The sequence below is a fragment of the Gymnoscopelus braueri genome (assembly GCF_963280865.1).
Source record: "Gymnoscopelus braueri genome assembly, chromosome: 10".
Taxonomy (NCBI): Eukaryota; Metazoa; Chordata; class Actinopteri; order Myctophiformes; family Myctophidae; genus Gymnoscopelus; species Gymnoscopelus braueri.
The window spans coordinates 53,068,420-53,092,563 of NC_137611.1; the positions used below are offsets into that span (position 1 = coordinate 53,068,420).

At 37.1% G+C, this 24,144-nt stretch overlaps 1 long non-coding RNA gene across 2 annotated transcripts in view; it reads right to left on the reverse strand.

Annotated features, from left to right (window-relative positions):
* Window positions 1–84: 84 nt before the first annotated feature.
* The window catches only part of LOC308093064, a 26,206-nt gene continuing 2,146 nt past the window's right edge, over window positions 85–24,144 (reverse strand). The window contains exons 2-3 of one of the 2 annotated variants that reach the window (XR_013933842.1): window positions 1,824–1,966; window positions 85–166 (exon numbers count right to left, since the gene is read on the reverse strand). This is a non-coding gene — a long non-coding RNA (uncharacterized lncRNA). Of the gene's footprint in view, window positions 167–656; window positions 692–1,823; window positions 1,967–24,144 lie in introns of those variants that run through there. The other variant, XR_013933843.1, reaches the window with a different exon arrangement.

Below are 24,144 nucleotides of genomic sequence, written 5' to 3' on the forward strand. Positions count from 1 at the left end.
TACTGGTCCTGCCGACTTTAAGTTTTCCATCTGGGCGAATGAAGCAATAGATATAACCTTTTTTAGGCGTAGATAATTGAGACGCCATGTCTCCACCTCTACAAGATCCTCTGGTCTGTGTTTCCCAACAATCTCCAGTTGAAGTAAAGATGAAGATGATGACCACCTTGATATGAGAAAAATAATGTAAAATATTTAAAACAGTGAGGGCCCCATCTTGCGTGTCGCCTTACCCCATATGTCTATACATTTTAGGCATTTTTTACTATTTTGAAAAACATTTAAAAATAGTTAAAATAGCCACGCTGTGAGCTTGTACATCGGCTATATCAACTATTTAAAAATGTTTGGCTTTTATGAGCCCTGCACACACACACACGCACGCGCACACAAATGACGAGAAAGAGCAAACAAATGACGCAGAAAATGTTCCAATGATAAAGGTCCCATATCCTCAAATGTATAATTGTTATGCAACAAGTATAGGTATGTATTTTGAAAATATTAGCTCATATTAGCAGTGGCAGCCATTTTCTTGTGCCACAGATCGATCACCCATAATTTTTTCCCATAGAGATTACCTAAAATATTTATATAAATTATTTTAAACCTGGAACCAAGCCATCCAGGCTCCTGGTGAATCATGACTACAACCTTTTCCACAGGTTTTATACAACAACTCTGGCATCACCTGTTCAGAGGGAGGGGCTACATTAAAACCAACACACTGTAGGTCATGTGATTTCAGGGAATAAGATCATGTTTTATAGCAAACAGTATCAGGTGGTTTATTCCATATTGAAGACATAAAAATAGCAAATAAATTACACTGAAAACTTTCCAAAGATAAAGGTCTCATATCTTCAAATTCATTATTGTTATGCAACTCATAGAGGGCTCCCCTTTCTTGACTTTCCCTAAATATGTCCTGTATACACGTCTGTCTCTTTAAAATGTGTTTGTTGGGCCCGGACGGCTAGCATAGCGATCCGGGCACCTAGGCTGCTAATGCATCCCGACGACCTTTGCTGTGTGTCACTCCCCATCTCTCTCTCCTCATTTCCTGTCAGTCTACTGTACACTATCAAATAAAGGCAGAAAAAGCCAAAATAATATATTTTTAAAAAACAATGTATTTGTTGTCATCATATTTGTAGTCAATTAATTCCTGTGAATTGTTCACACATCAGGACCACCTGGTGAGGCAGTGGTACATGCCATTATAATCAATGACCACATGTGCATTTTTTAGATCCTTTTCTAAAGACAGTTGATTGATCATTTACAGGACAAAATAAACCCTGTGATACAGGGTGGGTGAGGGAGAGATTCCTACTGAGCCTGAATTTAGCCTGGAGAATGTGTTTGTTTTCATTAAACCTGCCTTTAATCTTTTTTTCCCCCTTATTTTGTTATGGCATTCGATATACAGAGTTAAACTATTAAACTGCTCGAAATATTCCAAACATAAAGGTGCCTTATTTTCTAACTCATGATTGTTAATGATTGATCAAAATGTTCCAAAGATAAAGGTGCCTTATCTGTGATTGTTATGCAACAAGTACAAGGTACAGTTAAGAAAAAACGTGGGTTAACGATTTTTGTTCAATTAAATCAGGTCAGTGAAGCTAGATGAGAATATACTGTACTAAGAAATGACACACACACACGCACACACACACACGCGCGCACACACACACACACACACACACACACACACACACACACACACACACACACACACACACACACACACACACACACTGTACACATCTACTAATAATCACTCTGATGGTGCATTTTAAAATGTTCTGCATAGCTACCTGAGTTCCAGAGATAGGGTCTCAGTCAGGAGGAGAGTGGTGTTATGGTGATGGTTCCAGAGATAGGGTCTCAGTCAGGAGGAGAGTGGTGTTATGGTGATGGAGGTATTTCCACAGGTTTTATACAAGAACTCTGGCATCACCTGTTCAGAGGGAGGGGCTACATTAAAACCAACACACTGTAGGTCATGTGATTTCAGGGAATAAGATCATGTTTTATAGCAAACAGTATCAGGTGGTTTGTTCCATATTGAAGACATAAAAAGAGCAAATAAATTACACTGAAAACTTTCCAAAGATAAAGGTCTCATATCTTCAAATTCATTATTGTTATGCAACTCATAGAGGGCTCCCCTTTCTTGACTTTCCCTAAATATGTCCTGTATACACATCTGTCTCTTTAAAATGTGTTTGTTGGGCCCGGACGGCTAGCATAGCGATCCGGGCACCTAGGCTGCTAATGCATCCCGACGACCTTTGCTGTGTGTCACTCCCCATCTCTCTCTCCTCATTTCCTGTCAGTCTACTGTACACTATCAAATAAAGGCAGAAAAAGCCAAAATAATATATTTTAAAAAAACAATGTATTTGTTGTCATCATATTTGTAGTCAATTAATTCCTGTGAATTGTTCACACATCAGGACCACCTGGTGAGGCAGTGGTACATGCCATTATAATCAATGACCACATGTGCATTTTTTAGATCCTTTTCTAAAGACAGTTGATTGATCATTTACAGGACAAAATAAACCCTGTGATACAGGGTGGGTGAGGGAGAGATTCCTACTGAGCCTGAATTTAGCCTGGAGAATGTGTTTGTTTTCATTAAACCTGCCTTTAATCTTTTTTTTCCCCCTTATTTTGTTATGGCATTCGATATACAGAGTTAAACTATTAAACTGCTCGAAATATTCCAAACATAAAGGTGCCTTATTTTCTAACTCATGATTGTTAATGATTGATCAAAATGTTCCAAAGATAAAGGTGCCTTATTATGGGGCCAGGCTTCCAGCATGGACCCGTTTTGGTATTGGCATTATTAAGGTTTCGAGGCCTATCAGGCTCTTGCCTTTCACTATTCTTCCGCCGTTTTTGGCAGTTCTGGCCTAACCGCGTGGTCACTTTTTACGAAACTCGGCAATATGGTAGAGGGCTATGCCAAACGGCGAAGAAACGAAACTCACAACTATCGGCCAAAGGGTGGCGCTATTTTACTCAATTGACTTTGAACAGGTACAACTCATGCCCTGTTTGACCCACATCCATGACACTTCGATACACACATGCGTCTCCTCATGCCTAACAACTTTCACACTCTTACTTTTGACCTCTGACCTTTAGATCTCCCACCATTTCGAATTATATGAAAAGCATTTAAAATCAAACTCCTCCTGGGATTTTTGAGCAATCTGCACAAAACTTTTTACACATGAACTTTGGACCTATACCGACAGACGTGAGCAAGCGGATTTTCCATAAGTGAAAACGTTAAGCTTTTATGAGCCAATGAATATTGCAGTTTTATGAAAATTATTCGTCTGCCCCTAACACATACATGCAGACTCACATTTGTTTGAAACTTTGCAATATTGTAGAGGGTCATTCCAAGTATCACTGAAACCAATCTTACTCCAATTGGTCAAAGGGGGGTGCTATAGCAATTTTTTTTAAATGCAAACTCTAAACAGGCAAAAGTCATGCCTCGTTTGGCCGACAGCCGTGAAACTTGCTTACATATGTGCCTTGACTCATGAGGAACATATCTATCACTTTGACCAGTAAGCTCCGCCCTTAGATTGTCTGCAATTTTGAGCAGTTTGAAAAACATTTAAACCCAGGATTTCTGAGCAATTTGCGTGAAAGTGTGTCGTGTGTGAAGTCCCTTTTCACCAGTTCAGGTCTGTTGGTCCAATAGCTTGATCGCTTAATCATTTGTCTTGAAACCACAGGGTCGCCTGTTCGAATCCCACCTCATGCAGACTTCATCTCAATTGCATTGCACACAATATGACTGTATCAATGAATAAACTTGCAATTGTTAAATGAAACGCTTATTGAGAGTAGTTATTTATGATGTATTTCATTCCCTCTTTTGTTTTGTTTTGTTGGATTCTCCTTTTCCACTGACTAAGGCTGTGGATTGAATAGCTTGATCAGTTCAGTGTTAGCCTCATATACCGGAGGTCCACGGTTCAAACCCCACTCATCACAGTTTGCATTTAAATTGCATTGTACATAACATGACCCTGTTAATTCAGACATGTGCAATTTTTAAACAATAACATGAAATGCTTTTGAGAGTAGTTGTTTTTTATGTATGACATACTTTCTTGTGAAAATAGCCGATCTACAATCTCACACCTTTTTAGATAGCAACGCATTGTGAGCTTGTAGATCGACTATTTTCACTAGTTTCCATTCCGAGGACACAAAAAAAAAATGTATTGGTAAATGTTTTGTGAACCAGTGATCTAGAGTAGTTAGCGTCCTGTCTATCCAATAGCTCAGTCCGTACTGCGGCCATAGCTGAGTGGTTAGTGAGCCCGCCTAGAGTGCCATAGGCCCTGGTTGCCCCAGGTACGATTCCAGGCCAGGCCAGCAAATGTGTCGATGAAATGAAATGTTAGCCTGGTAAACCCCCCTCCCTCCGGAAATCTCATTTGCATTTGGTTTCAGGAAGGAGGGTCTGGGATTGCTCACAGAGTAAAGCTGCCCGAACCACTGCGCATACGAACCAATCAGCGGCTGCTAGGGGCGGGATCATCCAATCACCTGCCTAGTAGCTTGAAAAAATGAAACTCCGTCTGTCATCGATTCTGCGCCCGGAGTCTCAGATGCAAGTACGCTGTGAAACAAAATGTGTGTCGCAAGCTTCTTCCATTTGACGGAGTGAGGTTAATGAAATGTGTCCCTGAGCAAGACTCTTAACCCCTAATTGCTCACAGGCCCTCATTGGAAACAAGGCCGCAAGGACTTTCATGAACGGACCTGTTAAAGGAATTATCCTTATCCTTTACACTGTCTAACCGTAAGTCTGTAGGTCCCTGGTTCAAACCCCAATTTAACCAGTTTGAAAAACATTTTAACCCAGGATTTCTGAGCAATTTGCGTGAAAGTCTGCCAAATCTGTGAGCTCCTTTTCACCAATTCAGGTCTGTTGGTCCAATGGCTTAATCATCTACCTTGAAACCACAGGGTTGCCGGTTCAAATCCCACCTCATGCAGACTTCATCTCAATTGCATTGCACACAACATGACTGTATCAATGAATAAACGTGCAATTGTTAAATGAAACGCTTATTGAGAGTAGTTATTTTCAATGTATGACTTGTAGATCGACTATATTCACTAGTTTCCATTCCGAGGACACACAAAAAAAATCTTTATTGGTAAATGTTTTGTGAACCAGTGATCTAGAGTAGTTAGCGTCCTGTCAATCCAATAGCTCAATCAGTACTGCGGCCATAGCTACGCATCGTTTTGAAAGGAAACATATTTCTGGGGGCCCCTTTTTAAGCATTTTATGCATTTTATGCATTTTAAGCATTTTAAGCATTTTAACCATTTTATGCATTTTATGCATTTTATGCATTTTAAGCATTTTATGCATTTTATCTATTGAATGCATTTTAAGCATTTTATGCATTTTTTTTTTTTTTTGCATTTTATACATTTTATGCATTTTATGCACTTTATGCATTTAAAGCATTGTATGCATTTTAAGCATTGTATGCATTTTATGCATTTTAAGCATTTTATGCATTTTAAGCATTTTATGTATTTTAAGCATTTTTTGCATTTGATGCATTTGATGCATTTTAAGCATTTTATGCATTTTAAGCATTGTATGCATTTATGCATTTTATGCGTTTCATGCATTTTATAAATTGTAAGCATTTTTATACATTTTATGCATTGTAATCATTTTATGCATTTTAAGTATTTAATGAATTTTTTGCATTTTATGCATTTTATACATTTTATGCATTTTATACATTTTATACATTTTATGCATTTTAAGCATTTTATGCATTTTTTGCATTTTATACATTTTATGCATTTTAAGCCTTTTATGCATTTTATCTATTTCATGCATTTTAAGCATTTTATGCATTTTAAGCATTTTATGCATTTTAACCATTTTATGCATTTTAAGCATTTTATCTATTGAATGCATTTTAAGCATTTTATGCATTTAATTTTTTTTTTGCATTTTATACATTTTATGCATTTTATGCACTTTATGCATTTAAAGCATTGTATGCATTTTAAGCATTTTATGCATTTTTTGCATTTTAAGCTTTTTATGCATTTTATGCATTTTATGCTTTTTATGCATTTTATGCATTTTATGCATTTGATGCATTTGAATCATTTTATGCATTTTAAGTATTTTATGCATTTTTTGCATTTTAAGCATTTTATGATTTTTATACATTTTTTGCATTTTATACATTTTATGCATTTTAAGCATTTTATACATTTTATGCATTTAAAGCATTGTATGCATTTTAAGCATTTTAAGCATTTTATGCATTTTAAGCATTTTATGCATTTTAAGCATTTTAAGCATTTTATGCATTTTAAGCATTGTATGCATTTTATGCATTTTATCTATTTTATCTATTTTATGCATTTTAAGTACTTTATGCATTTTAAGCATTTTATGCATTTTAAGCATGCATTTGATCTATTTTATGCATTTTAAGCATTTTATGCATTTTAAGCATTTTATGCATTTTATGCATTTTAAGCATTTTATGCATTTTAAGCATTTATGTGCCTTGACTCATGAGGAACATATCTATCACTTTGACCAGTAAGCTCCGCCCTTAGATTGTCTGCAATTTTGAGCAGTTTGAAAAACATTTAAACCCAGGATTTCTGAGCAATTTGCGTGAAAGTGTGTCGTGTGTGAAGTCCTTTTCACCAGTTCAGGTCTGTTGGTCCAATAGCTTGATCGCTTAACACTCGCATGACTGAGGTTTCATTCTCCTCTACCAAGCCTGAAAAAAGATCATTTTGATCCCCCAAATCAGGCTATCCTATTGGCCACTGTCTCCCTCTGTTCTCCAGACTAGTTCACACTTTCTCCCCCAAACAGTGGGGGGTTCCATTGTCTTCTAAAAAACTGAGAGTTGAAAATGGGTTGCCAAATTTTGAGAGATAAATAAGCAGGCAGGTCTATGAAAGTGTAGGCAGTAGGCTAGTGTGTATTTCTATCTGTCTCCTATATGTCATCATGATTTGTGATTTGTGTATGTGGGGATCTCATTTTTACTTCCATGCAGTGTTGATTTCGTTAACGTTAATTTATTTGAAAATAGCAGATCTACAAGCTCACAATGCATGCTTGTAGATCGGCAATTTTCAAATAGCCAATGTACGTCGCGATGCGACGCGTTGTGAGCTTAAGTACAGTACTTGAGTAAATGTACTTAGTTACTTCCCACCACGGCAAATAAGCAGCTACACGACGTCGTGACGTCTTTGTTGAACTGCAACATGGCGTTTGCACTTTGTTCATTTACAGCCTGTACATCTACATAAACGTTCAGATGTCAAATATAAAGTGCTTACCCCATGGCCACACATGTTACAATTCACTTCGGGTGGGTATAAGTACCCGTATCTTCAGCATTGTTCAATAAAAAGCATTTCAATCCGATCGGCAGCCATTTTTTCATAGTTATAATGTATCAAGAGTGCAATACGCCTCCCAACCGATGCGGTCGCGTAGTTGAAAGCAAATGGATAAAATGGCCACCGATCGGATTAAAATGCTTTTTATTGAACAATACGGAAGATACGTGTACTTATGTGGGCCCGTACATAATTGTAACATCCGTGGCCATGCGTTAAGCACTTTACATTTGAAATCTGAACGTTTATGTCGATGCACGGGCTGTAAATGAAGAAAGTGCAGACACCATGTTGCAGTTCAACAAAGACGTCACGACGTCGTGTAGCTGTTCAGGCAAGACACTCGCCACAACGAGCTAACGAGGCTATGCCTAGCTACACGTTGTGGAATACTTCCATAGAAACGAGCGGCCTGTTTAGCTGAAAGGTTGGTATAGCTCAAAATGGGGGGGGGTCATCAAACACACGGAGGAAAATGAATGAATAATCCTTTCTGCTGATCAGATCAGAGCCAAAAAAACGTTATTTAGCTAGTTTCTACTGTTTTTCAACTCGCGAGTTGATGCCTGAAACACCAGGCCTGCTCACAAATGTGCTCAATCCTGCGCAAAATATCTGATCTTCATGCATAAAACAGTTGCTGCGTGACAAGCTGTATGCTTGTAGATCTCTCATGCAGACTTCATCTCAATTGCATTGCACACGATATGACTGTATCAATGAATAAACTTGCAATTGTTAAATGAAACGCTTATTGAGAGTAGTTATTTTCGATGTATGATGTATTTCATTCCCTGTACTGGCCTCACTGATTTCCTCATCAGTTATCCAGCAAGCTAAACACGTCCATAAATAATTCTCAGGACCACGACATGCTGTTTAGATCCTTTACTGATGGAGCAGTGTGAAACTGAAAAATACAGAGTGTACAGTAGTACTGATGAGTATAAATGCCATAGTGTCAACATAAAATCAGAATAACATATGCATAGAAATACCCCAAGCACTTGGGCAAAGTAATTATTAGAACAAGATAGAAATTATATACATTCAAGGCAACCATCTACAGTAAATTGTAAACAACCAAAAATATTGGAGTCAAATGACTGAACACTCTATCACAGAAATATGAATGCAGAAACATAACAAATGCAATTGAATTACTCTGAGGGTAAAAGTCTGTATCCTTACATTACATGGCAACAAGGCAGGAGGAGCCTGCACACATGTTAGCTAACTGGCTGCTCATCTATCAAACATCTTGAACATAAATTTGGTCAGAAATAATGTGCTCATATGACAGATACATCCCTCCACAATATATAAACTTACAAGCAATGCCTTCTGAAGAGCTATAAACAAAGGATGGCATGGATTGCAAACTTCTGCTTCTCTGGAACACACATGTCTTATTCAGAGCTTCTAAAGAATAACTTCCTGTGACCCAGGAACTAGAAAGTCAATGTAAAAAGAATATAGTCTCCAGCAGAGGGCTCCAAAACACTTCACGTTAACTGGCAGGGCCAGAACACTCCCCGCCATGGCGTCTTTACGATGCCACTACTGAATACAACTAAACAGCTTGATCTGATGATAGGAGGTAAATCAGTTCTGAAATGGGCCTTAAGTAGACCTTTGTCGCCCCCTCCTGGGCAATTTTCACCTCTGCTTTCCTTATCATTCCATCTTTGCTGGGAACGGCCTTCACCACAATTCCCAATGGCCACTCGTTCCTTCTGGCTTGCTTTTCCTTGAGAAGAACAACATCGCCCTCTTTCATGTCAGGCCTTCTGTGATGCCATTTCTGACGGGTTTGCAGTGTGCTGAGGAATTCTTTCCGCCACCTACTCCAGAACTCATTGGCCAGACTTTGAACACGTTTCCACTGGCTTTTGAGGAGCTCTCCTTTGCTGAACTCGTCCTGAGCTGACACAAATGTGGCTGTTTTCTGTGTTAGGAGCATAGATGGTGTCAGGATGTGGGGACATTCAGGGTCTGATGAAACTGGAATCAGGGGTCGTGCATTAATGATGGCTGTGATCTCGGCCATGAAGGTGGTTAAAACTTCGTGAGTAAGACGTGCATTCCCAGATTGGAGAAGCATTGAATCAAGTATACGCCGTGCGACCCCAATCATGCGTTCCCATGCACCACCCATGTGCGAGGAATGTGGGGGGTTGAAAATCCAGGTGCATCGCTGGTCTTGTAAGTACTGTTGCGTTTTAGTTTGTTCAGAGGCGTCCAGCTTGAGCTCCCTGCATGCGCCAATGAAGTTGGTGCCACGATCAGAACGCAGTTGTTTAGCAGGGCCTCTAATTGCAAAGAACCTCCTGAGTGCATTTATGAGACTTGAGGAGCTCATCTCTTCAATGACCTCGATGTGGACTGCCCTGGTACACATGCAGGTTAAGAGCACCGCCCACCTTTTGCTGTTTGCCTGTCCCCCTCTTGTGCGCCTTGTGGTCACTTCCCATGGGCCAAACACATCTAGGCCGACATAGGAGAAAGGAGGATCGACTTGCAGTCTCTCTGCTGGCAGGTCTGCCATCTGCTGCTCCTCCACCCTGCCTCTGAGCTTCCGGCACGTAACACACTTTTGTATTGTGCTACTGATGCACCGTTTGCCTCCAACTATCCAAAAGCCATCTGCCCTTATAGCTCCCTCTGTAAAGTGCCTTCCCTGATGTTGCACTTTTTCATGGTGATGCCTTATAAGGAGAGTTGCAACATGATGACCTCCTGGGATAATGAGAGGGTTTGTTTCGTTTACCTCAAATCCTGACTGATTGATTCGCCCACCTACTCGGAGCAGGCCGCTGCTGTCGATAGTGGGGTTGAGCTTCAGGAGTGGACTGTGTGAGGGGAGGTCATGTTCTGCAGTGATGCATTTCAACTCCTCTGAATATACATCATGCTGCATGTTTCTAAATATGATGATCTCAGCTTTTTCTAGGTCATCCTTAGATAAGCTTTTACTGCAGATGTGCCAGCCAACACAGTTACCAACATCGTCTGAATGGGTGAAGCAATGGGCAACGTGATGCAAACGAGCCACTGCTTTGACGAGGACTTTCCAATTGGAGAAGCGCTCCATCCGCTTTGAGCCTAAATAATTCTCAAAGATGTTGGTGGAAAGGGCTCTCACCTCAGGTCGGATCTCCTTATCACCATCTGGGTCAATAAGGTCGAAAGCAGCATGCTCCACTGGGAGCTGCTTGGGAAGACTATGGAGGAAAGAGGGTCCTGTAAGCCATGTGGTGCTGCTGAGTTTGGCAGCAGGGAGAGAACGTGAGCCGTGGTCAGCAGGGTTCTGTTCAGAAGGCACGTAATGCCATTGTTCAGGTTGGGTGGACTGCCTAATGCGCTGTACTCTATTATTCACGAAGACATAGAAGCGTTTGGACTGATTGTGAATATAGCCCAACACGACCTTACTGTCTGTGTAGAACCTCATAGAGTCAAGTCTTAGATCTATCTCTTCAATGATGACTTCTGCAAGTTCAACAGCTAAAACAGCAGCGCACAGTTCTAGTCTGGGTATTGTGAGTTCGGCCTGCGGGGCCAATTTAGCCTTGCCGAGTATGAAGCCTACTTCAGTGTGCTCATCGTGGTTAGTGACCTTGAGGTAGGCGACAGCTGAGATAGCTTTAACTGAAGCATCTGAGAATACACACAACTCTGTATGTAGGGCCTTTGAGGGGGTCATGGTTGAGTAAGTGCGTGGGACATGCAGTTCTCGTAGATCTTGGAGTGAGTCACGCCACTTTATCCACTCATCACGCATGCTCTCAGGAAGCGGAAGGTCCCATTCATTGGCTTGTGTTGAAAGCTCTCTGAGGAGCAGTCGCCCCTGGATAGTTACAGGTGCCAGGAAACCCAGAGGGTCAAAGACACTATTCACAGTTGACAGCACGCCTCTGCGTGTGTATGGCTTCTCGATTTCAGGAACGTGAAACGTGAATGAGTCCAACATAATGTTCCATCGCACCCCAAGGCTGCGCTGTTCAGGTAGTTCATCCACAGAGAGGTCAAGGTTTTGGATGTCCTTGGCTCGGTCCTCAATTGGAAAGGCATCCATCACTTCGGCTCTATTGGAGGCTATTTTGTGAAGCCTAAGGTTTGAGCCTGCTAACATCTCTTGTGCCTGCCGGAGAACTTTGACTGCTTCCTCCTCTGTAGGGAATGATTTCAGGCCAAAAGTCTCTCTCTACAAACCATCGGACCTCATCACTGTACTCCCTCTCCTTGTCATGTGCAGCACGTCTGAGCCCATAAATGGCCACAGCTGGTGATGGGCTATTTCCAAAAACATGCACCCTCATTCTATAATCAACAACCTCCTTGCTCAGGTCATTGTCGCGATGCCAGAGGAAGCGTAGAAAATCCCTGCAGTCTTCACGCACTAGAAAGCAGTGAAACATTTGTTGGATGTCTGCTATGATGGCTACGGGATCTTTCCTGAACCTGATGAGGACGCCTAACAGGCTGTTGTTAAGATCTGGCCCAGTGAGCAGCACATCGTTAAGGGAGACTCCATCAAACTGGGCACTGGAGTCAAATACAACACGAATTTGCCCTGGTTTTTGGGGATGGTACACTCCAAATGAGGGTAAATACCAGCACTCCTTGCCTTCCTGTAGAGGAGGTGCCTGCTCTGCATGATGGTTGTCTAGAAGCTTCTGCATGAATTCAGTGTAGTGAGACCTCATCTCTGGGCGTTTTTCCAGACTGCGGCGTAGTGACCTGAAGCGGCTCATGGCGTACTCTCTGTTGTTAGGCAAGCGCCTCCGTGGGCTGCGAAACGGCAGTGGTGCGACCCAGCTGTTTGTGGAATCCTTGACAAACTCGTTTTTCATTGTATTGAGGAAAGTTAGGTCCTCCATGGAAGGTGCAAGTTTATTGTCATCTTTAGTTCGACAAAAGACTGACTGGCCCAGGCTTTCGCTGAATGTGCTGGGTGGGTGGCTACCTAGAGTATGGTTGAGGAGTTGATGCTTTGTTGAGAAAAACTTCTCCTTGACTTTCATGTGGTTCTCACATGGACTGAAGTGGCTTGGCCTGCCATTCTCTAAGATGAAGGTCTTCATACTGGTCACTTCTGGCCTGTGTGCGCTGCCCAGGCACACGTCACCAATTATTACCCAGCCCAGGTCCAGCTTCTGGGCAAATGGGGCGTTGTGGGGGCCATTAGATTGCCTGCGGACTTTGTGCACTCTCAATATGTCTCTCCCCAATAGCAACAAGATCTCAGCACCAGGGTCTAGTGGTGGTATTTCGTGAGCTATGGCTTTGAGATGGTGGTGGTTGTGAGCAGCTGCAGGAGTAGGTATCTCATCTCTATTGTTTGGAAGCATGTTGCACTCTATTAAAGTGGGTAGTGGAAAGCTTGTCTCTCCATCTGCAGATTCTATAATGAAGCCAGTTGCTCTCATGCCTGTTGTTTCAGCTACTCCAGAACATGTCTTTAATGTGTATGGAGCTGTGGTACCTTTTATGCCAAATGTTTCAAAAAACTCAGACCGGGCCAGTGATCTATTACTTTGGTCATCCAGTATGGCGTACATCTTTCTACTTTTGCTGCGGCTGCCGACTGGGTACACATTCACAAGGCATATTTTGGAGCATGATTTCGCACTGAAACCCTTTCCACATACCTCAGTACATTTTGATGTGACGTTTGGATGAGGAGTGTCTTCTTCCTCCCCGCCATGCTGTGATGGAGGAGGAGATGGGTTGGAGAGCCACGGAGCTGGGCCTGGATGGAGAGCTGCTGGATGCCGGTCGCTATCACATTCTGTGCATCTGATATTCACCTTGCAGTTCCTTGCTACGTGCTTGGTGGATGCACAACACTTAAAGCAGATATAATGTTCTTTCACGATCTCCTTCCTGTTTTCCAGAGGCATTTCTCTGAAACCCCTACATTTCGTTAGAGGATGGGGTTTGTGATGTATTGGGCATTGTCTGTCTGGGTCTTCTGTAAGATTGACAGAAGGAGGACTGGAAGAGGAGGATATGTCTGTTTTATGAACAGAGACTGGTCTATGGGCATTACTGTGACCCTCAAACCTGTCTTTCCTATTTGGGGTTGTGGAGGGTGAAGTGAGAATGAAGCTGGGGTCGTTACGTGCCTGGGCTTCTGTGCGCACAAACTCTGCAAAAAAGGAGAAAGGGGGAAAAGGGACCCTATAGTCTCTTTTAAAGTTAGACCCCCGCATCATCCACTTTTCCTGGAGTCCATACGGCAGCTTATCTACAATAGGCTTAACGCCCCTCGACGTGTCAAGATATGAGAGGCCCTGAAGGTAGCCATCTTGTTTTGCAGCCTCTAGCTCAGTCAGTAGGTCCCCTAATTCACGAAGCTTTTGGTGGTCTCTAGCTGTTATTTTGGGAAAGTTTTCAATCTTTGTAAAAAGGGCACTTTCTATAGCTTCCGGTGACCCATACGTGTCATCTAACCTCTGCCATATGAGGTTCAGTCCAGCAGGCAGATTTCTCACATTCACTGACTTTATTCGGCGTGCGTGATCTGCTGACTCTCTCCCCAGCCATTTGATTAACAGATCAAATTCTTCTCCGGCTGTTAGATCCAAGCCTTCAATGGTATTGAGGAACGATGATTTCCAGGCCAAAAAGTTTTCTGCTTGATCATCAAACTGTGTGAGTCCTGATGCCACCAGCTGGCTTCGTGCCATATATTTGGCTAGGTCGAATGAGGCAGCATTGTCACTGGAGTAGCGTGGTGTAGAGGGCATGTTGACATTACGGTTAGTCTTTGGGGTAGGAATGTGTTCATATTTTAGGTGGGGGGTGAAACCTGCTGAGTTGCTTACGTGAGGAGTGGCGCCCGCTGAGTAGGTTGTGTGAGGGGTGGCACCAGCTGAGTAGGTTGTGTGAGGGGTGGCACCAGCTGAGTAGGTTGTGTGAGGGGTGGCACCAGCTGAGTAGGTTGTGTGAGGGGTGGCACCAGCTGAGTAGGTTGTGTGAGGGGTGGCACCCGCTGAGTTGCTTACGTGAGGAGTGGCGCCCGCTGAGTAGGTTGTGTGAGGGGTGGCACCAGCTGAGTAGGTTGTGTGAGGGGTGGCACCCGCTGAGTTGCTTACGTGAGGAGTGGCGCCCGCTGAGTAGGTTGTGTGAGGAGTGGCACCCGCTGAGTAGGTTGTGTGAGGGGTGGCACCCGCTGAGTTGCTTACGTGAGGAGTGGCGCCCGCTGAGTAGGTTGTGTGAGGGGTGGCACCCGCTGAGTAGGTTGTGTGAGGGGTGGCACCCGCTGAGTAGGTTGTGTGAGGAGTGGCACCCGCTGAGTAGGTTGTGTGGGGAGTGACACTCGCTGAGTTGCTTACGCGAGGAGTGGCACCTGCTGAGTAGCTGGACAGTACACGATACTCTGGTTCTGGAGATTTTTCTTTTAACTCATCACCTGACGCTGGGAAAGACAGGGTTTGTGGCACAGGGTCCTCCTCTTCCTCTTTCACACTCTCTCTCTCTTGATGTAGCTGTTCGTCATTACTTGTGTTAGGGTGCTGACTGACATACTCTGCGGTGCGTTGTTTTGGGTCTTGTGTTGGTGCTAACTGAAAAAGTTCTTCCTCCACCAGATCTGCTACTGCGGCCTCCATAACAGCTGCTTCAGCTTTAGCAGCCTCTGCTTCTTTCTCCATCTCTAGAGCAGCTAGTGTGGCTCCTAGACGAGCTTGCTCTATCTTTAGTTCAATCTCTTTCTTTGCAAATGTCAATTTGGCTTGTGCGGCTTCGGCTTTGGCCCGGGCTTTGGCTGCTGCCAAGTTGGCCCGAGACACAGTGGATGACCTGGATGATGACTTGGATGATGACTTGGATGACATATTTGGGACGTAGTAACTTGCAGCTGTAGTATGCCGTGAATATCTGCAGTTGTCATGTAGGCCTGGGCACCGTGATGTCAATGCAGTGTGAATCCAGCATCCGGGGGACAGCGCTTGCTTGCAGGGCTGCTTTTTCACTGTACTGGCCTCACTGATTTCCTCATCAGTTATCCAGCAAGCTAAACACGTCCATAAATAATTCTCAGGACCACGACATGCTGTTTAGATCCTTTACTGATGGAGCAGTGTGAAACTGAAAAATACAGAGTGTACAGTAGTACTGATGAGTATAAATGCCATAGTGTCAACATAAAATCAGAATAACATATGCATAGAAATACCCCAAGCACTTGGGCAAAGTAATTATTAGAACAAGATAGAAATTATATACATTCAAGGCAACCATCTACAGTAAATTGTAAACAACCAAAAATATTGGAGTCAAATGACTGAACACTCTATCACAGAAATATGAATGCAGAAACATAACAAATGCAATTGAATTACTCTGAGGGTAAAAGTCTGTATCCTTACATTACATGGCAACAAGGCAGGAGGAGCCTGCACACATGTTAGCTAACTGGCTGCTCATCTATCAAACATCTTGAACATAAATTTGGTCAGAAATAATGTGCTCATATGACAGATACATCCCTCCACAATATATAAACTTACAAGCAATGCCTTCTGAAGAGCTATAAACAAAGGATGGCATGGATTGCAAACTTCTGCTTCTCTGGAACACACATGTCTTATTCAGAGCTTCTAAAGAATAACTTCCTGTGACCCAGGAACTAGAAAGTCAATGTAAAAAGAATATAGTCTCCAGCAGAGGGCTCCAAAACACTTCACGTTAACTGGCAGGGCCAGAACATTCCCTCTTTTGTTTTGTTTTGTTGGATTCTCCTTTTCCACTGACTAAGGCTGTGGATTGAATAGCTTGATCAGTTCAGTGTTAGCCTCATATACCGGAGGTCCATGGTTCAAACCCCACTCATCACAGTTTGCATTTAAATTGCATTGTACATAACATGACCCTGTTAATTCAGACATGTGCAATTTTTAAACAATAACATGAAATGCTTTTGAGAGTAGTTGTTTTTTATGTATGCATTTTATGCATTTTATCTATTGAATGCATTTTAAGCATTTTATAATTTTTTTGCATTTTATACATTTTATGCATTTTATGCACTTTATGCATTTAAAGCATTGTATGCATTTTAAGCATTTTATGCATTTTTTGCATTTTAAGCTTTTTATGCATTTTATGCATTTTATGCTTTTTATGCATTTTAAGCATTTTATGCATTTGATGCATTTTAATCATTTTATGCATTTTAAGTATTTTATGCATTTTTTGCATTTTAAGCATTTTAAGATTTTTATACATTTTTTGCATTTTATACATTTTATGCATTTTAAGCATTTTAAGCATTTTATACATTTTATGCATTTAAAGCATTGTATGCATTTTAAGCATTTTTGAGCAGTTTGAAAAACATTTAAACCCAGGATTTCTGAGCAATTTGCGTGAAAGTGTGTCGTGTGTGAAGTCCCTTTTCACCAGTTCAGGTCTGTTGGTCCAATAGCTTGATCGCTTAATCATTTGTCTTGAAACCACAGGGTCGCCTGTTCGAATCCCACCTCATGCAGACTTCATCTCAATTGCATTGCACACGATATGACTGTATCAATGAATAAACTTGCAATTGTTAAATGAAACGCTTATTGAGAGTAGTTATTTTCGATGTATGATGTATTTCATTCCCTCTTTTGTTTTGTTTTGTTGGATTCTCCTTTTCCACTGACTAAGGCTGTGGATTGAATAGCTTGATCAGTTCAGTGTTAGCCTCATATACCGGAGGTCCACGGTTCAAACCCCACTCATCACAGTTTGCATTTAAATTGCATTGTACATAACATGACCCTGTTAATTCAGACATGTGCAATTTTTAAACAATAACATGAAATGCTTTTGAGAGTAGTTGTTTTTTATGTATGACATACTTTCTTGTGAAAATAGCCGATCTACAATCTCACACCTTTTTAGATAGCAACGCATTGTGAGCTTGTAGATCGACTATTTTCACTAGTTTCCATTCCGAGGACACAAAAAAAAACTTTATTGGTAAATGTTTTGTGAACCAGTGATCTAGAGTAGTTAGCGTCCTGTCTATCCAATAGCTCAGTCCGTACTGCGGCCATAGCTGAGTGGTTAGTGAGCCCGCCTAGAGTGCCATAGGCCCTGGTTGCCCCAGGTACGATTCCAGGCCAGGCCAGCAAATGTGTCGATGAAATGAAATGTGTCCCTGAGCAAAACTCTTAACCCCTAATTGCTCACAGGCCCTCATTGGAAACAAGGCCGCAAGGACTTTCATGAACGGACCTGTTAAAGGAATTATCCTTATCCTTTACAACCTTATCCTAACCGTAAGTCTGTAGGTCCCTGGTTCAAACCCCAATTTAACCAGTTTGAAAAACATTTTAACCCAGGATTTCTGAGAAATTTGCGTGAAAGTCTGCCAAATCTGTGAGCTCCTTTTCACCAATTCAGGTCTGTTGGTCCAATGGCTTAATCATCTACCTTGAAACCACAGGGTTGCCGGTTCAAATCCCACCTCATGCAGACTTCATCTCAATTGCATTGCACACAACATGACTGTATCAATGAATAAACGTGCAATTGTTAAATGAAACGCTTATTGAGAGTAGTTATTTTCAATGTATGACTTGTAGATCGACTATATTCACTAGTTTCCATTCCGAGGACACACAAAAAAAATCTTTATTGGTAAATGTTTTGTGAACCAGTGATCTAGAGTAGTTAGCGTCCTGTCTATCCAATAGCTCAATCAGTACTGCGGCCATAGCTACGCATCGTTTTGAAAGGAAACATATTTCTGGGGGCCCCTTTTTAAGCATTTTATGCATTTTATGCATTTTATGCATTTTAAGCATTTTAAGCATTTTAAGCATTTTTGCATGCATTTTATGCACTTTATGCATTTAAAGCATTGTATGCATTTTAAGCATTGTATGCATTTTAAGCATTTTATGCATTTTATCTATTTTATCTATTTTATGCATTTTAAGTATTTTATGCATTTTAAGCATTTTATGCATTTTAAGCATGCATTTTATCTATTTTATGCATTTTAAGCATTTTATGCATTTTAAGCATTTTATGCATTTAATACATTTTAAGCATTTTATGCATTTGATGCATTTTAAGCATTGTATGCATTTTATGCATTTCATGCATTTTATGCATTGTAATCATATTATGCATTTTAAGTATTTTATGATTTTTTTGCATTTTATGCATTTTAAGCATTTTATACATTTTTTGCATTCTATACATTTTATGCACTTTATGCATTTAAAGCATTGTATGCATTTTATGCATTTTAAGCATTTGATGCATTTGATGCATTTGATGCATTTGATGCATTTTAAGCATTTTATGCATTTTAAGCATTGTATGCATTTTATGCATTTTAAGCATTTTATGCATTTTATCTATTTTATGCATTTTTGTATTTTATGCATTTTAAGCATGCATTTTATCTATTTTATGCATTTTAAGCACTTTAAGCATTTTATGCATTTTATCTATTTTATGCATTTTAGTATTTTATGCATTTTAAGCATGCATTTTATCTATTTTATGCATTTTAAGCATTTTATGCATTTTAAGCATTTTAAGCATTTTATTCATTTTATTCATTTTATTCATTTTATTCATTTTATTCATTTTATGCATTTTAAGCATTTTAAGCATTTTAAGCATTTTTTGCATTTGATGCATTTTATGCATTTGATGCGTTTCATGCATTTTATGCATTGTAAGCATTTTATGCATTGTAATCATTTTATGCATTTTAAGTATTTTATGTATTTTATGCATTTTAAGCATTTTATGCATTTTATGCATTGCATTTTATGCATTTTATACATTTTATGCATTTTAAGCATTTTATAAATTTTATGCATTTTATAAATGTTATGCATTTTTTGCATATTATATATTTTAAGCATTTTTTGCATTTTATACATTTTATGCATTTTATACATTTTAAGCATTTTATGCATTTTTTGCATTTTATACATTTTATTTAAGCCTTTTATGCATTTTATCTATTTCATGCATTTTAAGCATTTTATGCATTTTAAGCATTGTATGCCTTTTATGCATTGTAGGCATTTTATGCATTGTATGCATTGCATGTATTTTAAGTATTTTATGCATTTTATGCATTGTAAGCATTTTATGCATTGTATGCATTGTAAGCATTTTATGCATTTTAAGTATTTTATGCATTTTACATTTTAAGCTTTTTATGCATTTTATCTATTTTTTGCATTTTATTAATTTGAAGCATTTTATCTATTTTTTCATTTTAAGCATTTTATGCATTTTAAGCATTTTATACATTTTAAGCATTTTATGCATTTTATGCATTTGATGCATTTTAAGCATTTTATGCATTTTAAGCATTGTATGCATTTTATGCATTTTATGCATTTCATGCATTTATGCATTGTAAGCATTTTATGCATTTTATGCATCGTAATCATATTATGCATTTTAAGTTTTTTATGCATTTTTTGCATTTTATGCATTTTAAGCATTTTATACATTTTTTGCATTTTATACATTTTATGCATTTTAAGCATTTTATGCATTTTATGCATTTTAAGCATTTTATGCATTTTATGCACTTTATGCATTTAAAGCATTGTATGCATTTTAAGCATTTTAAGCATTTGATGCATTTTAAGCATTTTAAGCATTTTAAGCATTTTATGCATTTTAAGCATTGTATGCATTTCATGCATTTTATGCATTTCATGCATTTTATGCATTGTAAGCATTTTATGCATTTTATGCATCGTAATCATATTATGCATTTTACGTTTTTTATGCATTTTAAGCATTGTAAGCATTTTATGCATTTTATACATTTTATGCATTTTAAGCATTTTATGCATTTTATACATTTTATGAACTTTATGCATTTAAAGCATTGTATGCATTTTAAGCATTTTATGCATTTTAAGCATTTTATGCATTTCATGCATTTGATGCATTTTAATCATTTTATGCATTTTAAGTATTTTATGCATTTTTTGCATTTTATACATTTTATGCATTTTAAGCATTTTATGCATTTTATACATTTGATGCATTTGATGCATTTTAAGCATTTTAAGCATTTTAAGCATTGTATGCATTTTATGCATTTTATGCATTTTAAGCATTTTAAGCATTTTATCTATTTTATGCATTTTAAGTATTTTATGGATTTTAAGCATTCTATGCATTTTAAGCATGCATTTGATCTATTTTATAAATTTTAAGCATTTTAAGCATTTTTTGCATTTGATGCATTTGATGCATTTTAAGCATTGTATGCATTTTATGCGTTTCATGCATTTTATGCATTGTAAGCATTTTATGCATTGTAATCATTTTATGCATTTTAAGTATTTTATGCATTTTTTGCATTTTATGCATTTTAAGCATTTTATGCATTTTATGCATTTTATACATTTTATGCATTTTATACATTTTATGCATTTTATGCATTTTATACATTTCATGCATTTTATACATTTTATGTATTTTAAGTATTTTATGATTTTTTTGCATATTATATATTTTAAGCATTTTATGCATTTTATACATTTTATACATTTTATGCATTTTATACATTTTATGCATTTTAAGCATTTTATGCATTTTTTGCATTTTATACATTTTATTTATTTTAAGCATTATAAGCATTTTATGCATTTTATCTATTTCATGCATCGTAATCATATTATGCATTTTAAGTTTTTTATGCATTTTTTGCATTTTAAGCATTTTATACATTTTTTGCATTTTATACATTTTATGCATTTTAAGCATTTTATGCATTTTATACATTTTATGCACTTTATGCATTTAAAGCATTGTATGCATTTTATGCATTGTATGCATTTTATGCATTTTAAGCATTTTAAGCATTTTAAGCATTGTATGCATTGTATGCATTTCATGCATTTTATGCATTTCATGCATTTTTATGCATTGTAAGCATTGTATGCATTTTATGCATCATAATCATATTATGCATTTTAAGTTTTTTTATGCATTTTTTGCATTTTATACATTTTAAGCATTTTATACATTTTATGAACTTTATGCATTTAAAGCATTGTATGCATTTTAAGCATTTTATGCATTTTATGCATTTCATGCATTTGATGCATTTTAATCATTTTATGCATTTTAAGTATTTTATGCATTTTTTGCATTTTATACATTTTTTGTATTTTATACATTTTATGCATTTAAAGCATTGTATGCATTTTAAGCATTTAATGCATTTTATGCATTTTAAGCATTTGATGCATTTTAAGCATTGTATGCATTGTATGCATTTTAAGCATTTTATCTATTTTATGCATTTTAAGTATTTTATGGATTTTAAGCATTCTATGCATTTTAAGCATGCATTTGATCTATTGTATAAATTTTAAGCATTTTATGCATTTTAAGCATTTTTTGCATTTGATGCATTTGATGCATTTGATGCATTTTAAGCATTGTATGCATTTTATGCGTTTCATGCATTTTATGCATTGTAAGCATTTTATGCATTGTAATCATTTTATGCATTTTATGCATTTTAAGCATTGTAAGCATTTTATGCATTTTATACATTTTATGCATTTTAAGCATTTTATGCATTTTATACATTTTATGAACTTTATGCATTTAAAGCATTGTATGCATTTTAAGCATTTTATGCATTTTAAGCATTTTATGCATTTGATGCATTTTAATCATTTTATGCATTTTAAGTATTTTATGCATTTTTTGCATTTTATACATTTTTTTGCATTTTATACATTTTATGCATTTTAAGCATTTTATGCATTTTATACATTTTATGCATTTAAAGCATTGTATGCATTTTAAGCATTTAATGCATTTTAAGCATTTGATGCATTTTAAGCATTTTAAGCATTGTATGCATTTTATGCATTTTAAGCATTTTAAGCATTTTATCTATTTTATGCATTTTAAGTATTTTATGGATTTTAAGCATTCTATGCATTTTAAGCATGCATTTGATCTATTTTAAGCATTTTAAGCATTTTAAGCATTTTAAGCATTTTAAGCATTTTTTGCATTTGATGCATTTGATGCATTTTAAGCATTGTATGCATTTTATGCGTTTCATGCATTTTATGCATTGTAAGCATTTGATGCATTTTATGCATTGTAATCATTTTATGCATTTTAAGTATTTTATGCATTTTATACATTTTATGCATTTTATGCATTTTATGCATTTTATACATTTCATGCATTTTATACATTTTATGCATTTTATGGATATTATGCATTTTATACATTTTATGTATTTTAAGTATTTTATGATTTTTTTGCATATTATATATTTTAAGCATTTTATGCATTTTATACATTTTATGCATTTTATACATTTTATGCATTTTAAGCATTTTATGCATTTTTTGCATTTTATACATTTTATTTATTTTAAGCATTATAAGCATTTTATGCATTTTATCTATTTCATGCATCGTAATCATATTATGCATTTTAAGTTTTTTATGCATTTTTTGCATTTTAAGCATTTTATACATTTTTTGCATTTTATACATTTTATGCATTTTAAGCATTTTATGCATTTTATACATTTTATGCACTTTATGCATTTAAAGCATTGTATGCATTTTATGCATTGTATGCATTTTATGCATTTTATGCATTTTAAGCATTTTAAGCATTTTAAGCATTTTAAGCATTGTATGCATTTTATGCATTTTATGCATTTCATGCATTTTATGCATTTCATGCATTTTTATGCATTGTAAGCATTGTATGCATTTTATGCATCATAATCATATTATGCATTTTAAGTTTTTTTATGCATTTTTTGCATTTTATGCATTTTAAGCATTGTAAGCATTTTATGCATTTTATACATTTTATGCATTTTAAGCATTTTATGCATTTTATACATTTTATGAACTTTATGCATTTAAAGCATTGTATGCATTTTAAGCATTTTATGCATTTTATGCATTTCATGCATTTGATGCATTTTAATCATTTTATGCATTTTAAGTATTTTATGCATTTTTTGCATTTTATACATTTTTTGCATTTTATACATTTTATGCATTTAAAGCATTGTATGCATTTTAAGCATTTAATGCATTTTATGCATTTTATGCATTTTAAGCATTTGATGCATTTGATGCATTTGATGCATTTTAAGCATTTTAAGCATTGTATGCATTTTATGCATTTTAAGCATTTTAAGCATTTTATCTATTTTATGCATTTTAAGTATTTTATGGATTTTAAGCATTCTATGCATTTTAAGCATGCATTTGATCTATTTTATTTATTTTAAGCATTTTATGCATTTTAAGCATTTTATCTATTTCATGCATTTTAAGCATTTTATGCATTTTAAGCATTTTATGCATTTTAAGCATTGTATGCATTTTATGCATTGTAGGCATTGTATGCATTGCATGCTTTTTAAGTATTTTATGCATTGTAAGCATTTTATCCATTGTATGCATTGTAAGCATTTTAAGTATTTTATGCATTTTTTGCATTTTATACATTTTAAGCATTTTATCTATTTTTTACATTTTAAGCATTTTATGCATTTTATGGATTTTATGCATTTTATACATTTTAAGCATTTTATGCATTTGATGCATTTTAAGCATTTGATGCATTTTAAGCATTTGATGCATTTTAAGCATTGTATGCATTTTATGCATTGTATGCATT